The following is a 6000-nucleotide window of genomic DNA, read 5'->3' on the forward strand; positions in this document are numbered from 1 at the left end:
CCGCGGGAGCGGCTGCGTTGGTGTGTGAAGGGTGCCCACAGGGAGAAATAGCAGCTCTACTCTCAGTTGAAGCAAAAGAAAAACTCTGGCCAAAAGTCATGCAGGTGGGAGGAGGTGGCTTGGGCTGGGAGGAGGGAGGACACGTTTCCCGGCACGGATCTGCCGCGCTGTGGGCTGAGAGGAGGCCTCAGAGAAAGGCCCAGCTGCCTCTTGTGCTGAAGGAAAGGGTGTCAAGCCAGAAAGGTCAATTTGATCTAAAACAGAAAGCGTCCGGGGTGCTGGAAAGACAGAATTCCCAAGAGGGAGCGAGGGCGGGGAGGCCCCTATGAAAGACTCCAAGGCTCTGGAGAGTTCAGGAAGGAGACGGCGGCATAAGAAAGCGCTCCGTCCTGCTCCAGCACAACCTCGGGAATGTTCTCCAGAGACAGAGTGAGGAGTTCAGCATCGTCTCTCGTGATCTCTTCTGGCAGTGGAACCCTGGAGCTTTTCAAGAAAGGAGACACGGCCGGGCGCGGTGGCTCAAGCCTGTAATCCCAGCACTTTGGGAGGCCGAGACGGGCGGATCACGAGGTCAGGAGATCGAGACCATCCTGGCCGACACGGTGAAACCCCGTCTCTACTAAAAAATACAGAAAACTAGCCGGGCGAGGTGGCGGGCGCCTGTAGTCCCAGCTACTCGGGAGGCTGAGGCAGGAGAATGGCGTGAACCCGGGAGGTGGAGCTTGCAGTGAGCTGAGATCCGGCCACTGCAGTACAGCCTGGGCGACAGAGCGAGACTCCGTCTCAAAAAAAAAAAAAAAAAAAAAAGAAAGGAGACACAACAACAATGCTCATCCACACCTGCTGGCTGCTCCCTCCTGGTGGCAGCTACGGCTTCAGAAATGAATTCCACCTCACCAGTACTCATTCGCTTTATAATGCCTGAGGATCTTTGAACTAGGAGGAAAATGGGGAGCTCTTCAGAGCATCCCTCCTGATTTTCTTTGAGGTCTCAAATGTAAACTTCCAACCCTGACCATGACATTCTAGATACAGCCTCAGTTTTGCAAAATTTTAGCAATAAAAGTGAGAAACTGACACAAGTATGAGAAGAGACATGAAAATCATAATGGGGTTTGTGTAAGGAGGTAGAAATGTAAGAAATGTAATAATTACAAATTTCTCTTTGTGCTTTCATTTAGTAACAAAATAAGTTGGTTGTATAATGAAACAGAATTTCTAAGGAAAGCAAAAGGACTAATTACAGTGACTATTATGGACATCACTAATTTTCACTGCTGGAAAAATAACACCTTCTAGATGTTTCCAGATACACTATTGTCTGAGTGCGGCCATAGTCACAATTTCTTTCTGTGTTAGTTTCCAGAACAGTGTACAATACTATTTTGCTTCAAGTGAGATATAGAAAATATAGGTTTTTGGACGAGGCACCCTGCTTAAACACCAGGAATGTGGAAAAAGACTTATTGTTGAACCAACAAGACTTTATGATTAATGAAGTAGCTCTCAAAAGCTCTAAAACCGACTTCCAGCAGAATCAGGTTTCCTCTGACTTACTTACAAATCTCGCAATCATATTCCACAAAGTTGTGTTCGACTGCCAGAAAGGACAGGTCCACTCACAGAATGAGGACCGCAGAAACCCTCCTTTGCCATTCTGCAAGATCTAGAGGGTGTCAGGCACTGGGGTCTGGCTGGCGCACTCTCTGACCCGCCAGCCAATGTCAGGGTGGACCAGTGAGACCCCCACCCAGCGTCTGAGGAGGGGGCAGCACAGCCCCCGTTAGGCCGCCGCTGTCTTGGCGATGTATGTGGGAGCAGACAGATTCTTTACAGAACCTGAAAAGACTCATTCTGACAAAAAGATCAAAGGAAAATGACTGATTTTATTACATAGTCATTTAATTACACTCACAAGGCTGATTTTTCAATTTACTAAAACATCTGTTTGTCTACCAGAAAGAAATCTGAAAGCTCCATTCTTTTTAAGTTGGGGACCTCCTATCGAATGATCTTGCAGTTGGATAATTACACAAATTTATGTGTCTAAAGCCTCCTCCCTTGGATCTGTGAAGACATTCTCGCCTCAGGTCCTCATTGGACGCAAATCTAAGGGCCGGGGCCTCCCCTGGGATTCACAGCGCTGCTCAGTGACCCAGATTCAGAGTGCTAATTTCCATTACTGTCTGCCGGGAACAGCCCCACTGACTTATAAACTGCTACAGAAATGAAAAAAGGTGACGTGTGCACAGTGACATCAGAGCCACAGGCTGGTTACAGCCGCCGTCACAGCAAGCCTCGGCCAGGGAGCTCTGCATAGAGAAGAGGGCCCTGCTCATCTCCGTGCCAGGGTTTGAAATTTAGGCTACTCAATGGCAGTAACCCCTCTGAAATATGAAGTGATGCCTCTGGACTGGGGTTTCCTATGCCTGGAGGAAGGATTTCCAAGTGTACTGTGCTAATGAATTGCCTCTCCTTGGGGTTCAAATGCAGGTTCTGACTGGGTAGACGAGGGCTGGGTCCTGCAGTCCTGTGATTCTGAACTCCTCTTGAGGTCTACCACTGCTCAGAAGACCACCTGGGAGCAGGAGGGAGCTAGACCTTCTCAGCTAAGTCACGTGATTTATAACCCGTCAAACCTCCATCTCCACCAGCCCCTACGATCTCAGGCAGCTGGTGTGGCAGGAGATGGGGACGGCACAGGGAGGATGATGTCCTCATAACATGAGCCTAATCAAGGGAAGGTGAGGAGGAAGAGACAGAAGCTGCCAGAGAGACCTCCCACACCCAGCTCTTGGTCTCTGGCGCGGGCTGGCGAAGGGCCCTGCTTTGCATCTTTTTTTTTTTTAAATGGAGTCTCACTCTGCCGCCCAGGCTGGAGTGCAGTGGAGCAATCTCAGCTAACTGCAAGCTCTGCCTCCCAGGTTCACGCCATTCTCCTGCCTCAGCCTCCCGAGTAGCTGGGACTACAGGCGCGTGCCACTACACCCGGCTAGTTTTTTGTATTTTTAGTAGAGATGGGGTTTCACCATGTTAGCAAGGATGGTCTCAATCTCCTGACCTTGTGATCCACCTGCCTCGGCCTCCCAAAGTGCTGAGATTACAGGCGTGAGCCACCGCGCCCAGCCCCTGCTTTGCATCTTGATCCTGTCTGCTGCAATGCGGTTGTCAGAGCCCAGAGCCGCGTCTGTCATAGTTGTGTGATCTGGCCCCTACCCGGGTCATGGCTGGCCAGTCCACCCCACCCCGCCCTGACAACCTCTGCTCATAAGATCTCCTGTCTATTTTATCCTGGAACCTCTTCCTTGCCCTGCCCTTTCTCCTTTCTTTGTTCCATTTTCCCTTTCTTCATCTATCAATCTTCTCATTCCACCCCCCAAAATAGGAGCGCTTTTAAAAGTAAAGAGGAAGGCATGTCTTACCTAGATGCTCCGTCCTCTCTGACAGTCAACTGAACACTGAAGGATGCACTGGCTGTTTACTATATTTTCCTCAGTAACACAGCAATGTCCAACCAACATTTTGGTCTTGGGGAAGCCTATTCCGAATTAACTTTCAACTGATCATTTTAAACATTTAAAACTTGGGACCTGATGGGTGAAAATATTGCTAAGACATATGATGAGATTTCTGGCTATCTCCAGGGGAGCTGGGCATTGTCCAACCCTGCCTGGGCCCCATTCGTGGAGCCGCTGGGGACGTGTGCTTTCTCATCTGCAGCAGCACACCAAGTTCCACACTGAGATCCTTCCAATACTTGGAACTACTGTATCTGCTTCCACATTAAATGGGTTCATGTGAGGTCGACTGAGTTGCCCTCTCTGTGTTTTGGGGTTCTTCCAGCGCACCTCTTGACTGCACCTGGCCATCTGCCATTCCTCATCACTTCCAGCATGCCTGACTCCAGCAGGTGACAGTCCCACTGAATGTGCCACTTCCAATAAGCTCTGCGCTGGGAAACCAAACAGCCCCCTTATCAGAACTGCGCCTAAAATAGGAGCCAGTGTATGTGAATGTGCACCTGAGGGTCTCCCCTGGGAGAAAAGCACACCAGGTTTGGGTACGGGCTTTGTGGTATCTATTTTGGGGCAGAGTCTCTCTGGGTTCATTTCCTCTTTCTCAGGCTGCCTTAGAGGTTGGTATTATTAGATAGGAGAGCTCCAGGTAAGTCAGGCCTTAGAGGTTTCAGATGTTTAGTTAGGGAAGACATAATGCAAAATTAAAGCAAGTGCCTCTGAGATTGTCATGCAAATGGAATCGCAATATTGTTAAATGACATAAATACATTCACCCACAACACAGTGAAACTGATTGTCACTTGTTTATCACTTTCACTTGGGAGGCGATGGTATCACTAGAACTCCTTCTGATGCATCACAGCATCAAGAATTCTCTTGAAGCAGAACCATCCATGTATCCAGGGACACACGTTCCAGACACATCTGTGCATTCCATGGAGCTGGCTCTGGGCTTGTCTGTGTCTCCCCCACCTCACCCCTACCCCACCTTTGTCAGCACGCTGTGGCTCTTTCCTCCCTCCTGGCCTGTCCTCCTCACCTGTGATGCCGCCTGCTGCCCTTGTTCATCCCAACCTCCCTACACACAGCCAGCCCCTCCACCGAGCCTCGTTCATGTTAGATCCACCAGCACCCCCTGTTCTGCAGCAGTCACAGCCCCCAGGGTGAGCTCAAAACCTAAGTTTGGGAGGCATGTTCCATTTTGGTTTGTGGGATCTGCATTTCTTCCTTATAGTTATGGTTCATAGAGATGACTGCTCTTTCAAAGGTGATTGTGGTCTATTAGATCATTTCCAATGTCTCTATACTTCTTTCTCTAGTGCTAGTCAAAAGTGACTTGCAGATGGTATGGAATGTCTTTGTGAGATAGAAAGAACACAGATAGGATCAGAAAAATCTGCCTCCCAACCCTCCACAGCCATCTTCTGGCTGTGTAACTTTACCTCCCTAACTCTTTAAAGTAGCCCAACACCTACCTGCCAGGATTGTCTTCAGAATTACGTAAAATAACACGTACCGAAGTCTCTAGAATAGAGCATGTCACATAATAGACTCACCAAAGGTTAGCATCTCTTCTTTCTTTTTGGCATGACTAAAGTAGCCTAAATAAATAAATATTTACAATGCATGACTTGATAACATAAACGTTTATAATATTCTATTACCTCCAAAGCATAAAACAATTACTGAGACAAAAGAAATACAGTATTTTCTAAATTCCAAGACAAAAATAAAAAACTTACCAATAAAGAAGAAGGTGTCTGTTCCACAAACCAGCAGCCACAGTTTTTTCTCTTAAATGTCAGACTTTGAAAAGGTTGAGATTTCTGTTCAACAGCGTATACATGCGGGCCCTCTCTTACTGATGACCACGGAGTCCTGGGGACCTTCCTGTGCTCCCAGCCCAGCTCTCCTCTCCGGCCGCGCTGCTGCCTCCTTCACCCATACACTGGGTGGTGTGCTGGGCTGCCCTCCTCACCACAAGTTTTATTCCTCAGCACATACTTCAGATCACAGAAAGAAGACAAATAAGGTGGAGGAAGGAAGATGGGTTGATGTAACTAGGTCACTTGGTAATTTCAATTTCAGATGTAAATTTTTCTTTGTTTCAGAATTATTGATCTGTGGAATATTTCTTGATTCTTCTTGGAAATTATGAATTAATTCAAATGATTGTAAAGTTCTCTGAAAGGCTCTACAGGTTTCTTAAGAGAATTTAAAAAACCTGAAAATACCATATGACGTATGCTTTATGAGTAAACACATAGTGAATAGAGAATCAGTATCCCACCAATATCCCACTGCAGGTCAGTGGCAGCCACAAAAGAAGGCATACCCCAAGTGTAAAGGAGAGTTTCCACCCTCAAAATACTCATGTTGTTTTGTTAGCCATTTTCTACAATCTGTGGCCTCATGTCACAACTTAACTGATTTGAGGACACAGAAAACCCTGAGTTTCCATACTCCCAAGGCAACTGTCAGC

General features: G+C 47.6%; 1 protein-coding gene across 4 annotated transcripts in view; it reads right to left on the reverse strand.

Annotated features, from left to right (window-relative positions):
• The window catches only part of CCR6 (C-C motif chemokine receptor 6), a 29262-nt gene extending 23681 nt beyond the window's left edge, over nucleotides 1–5581 (reverse strand). The window contains exon 1 of one of the 4 annotated variants that reach the window (XM_028846614.2): nucleotides 5261–5581. The gene's annotated coding sequence lies outside the window, so the exon portion shown is untranslated. The remainder of the gene's footprint in view (nucleotides 1–5260) is intronic. The other 3 variants (XM_015137659.3, XM_028846613.2, XM_077998336.1) reach the window with 3 other exon arrangements.
• Between the last annotated feature and the right edge of the window lie 419 nt (nucleotides 5582–6000).

This window comes from Macaca mulatta, chromosome 4 (assembly GCF_049350105.2).
Source record: "Macaca mulatta isolate MMU2019108-1 chromosome 4, T2T-MMU8v2.0, whole genome shotgun sequence".
In the NCBI taxonomy this organism is placed as follows: Eukaryota; Metazoa; Chordata; class Mammalia; order Primates; family Cercopithecidae; genus Macaca; species Macaca mulatta.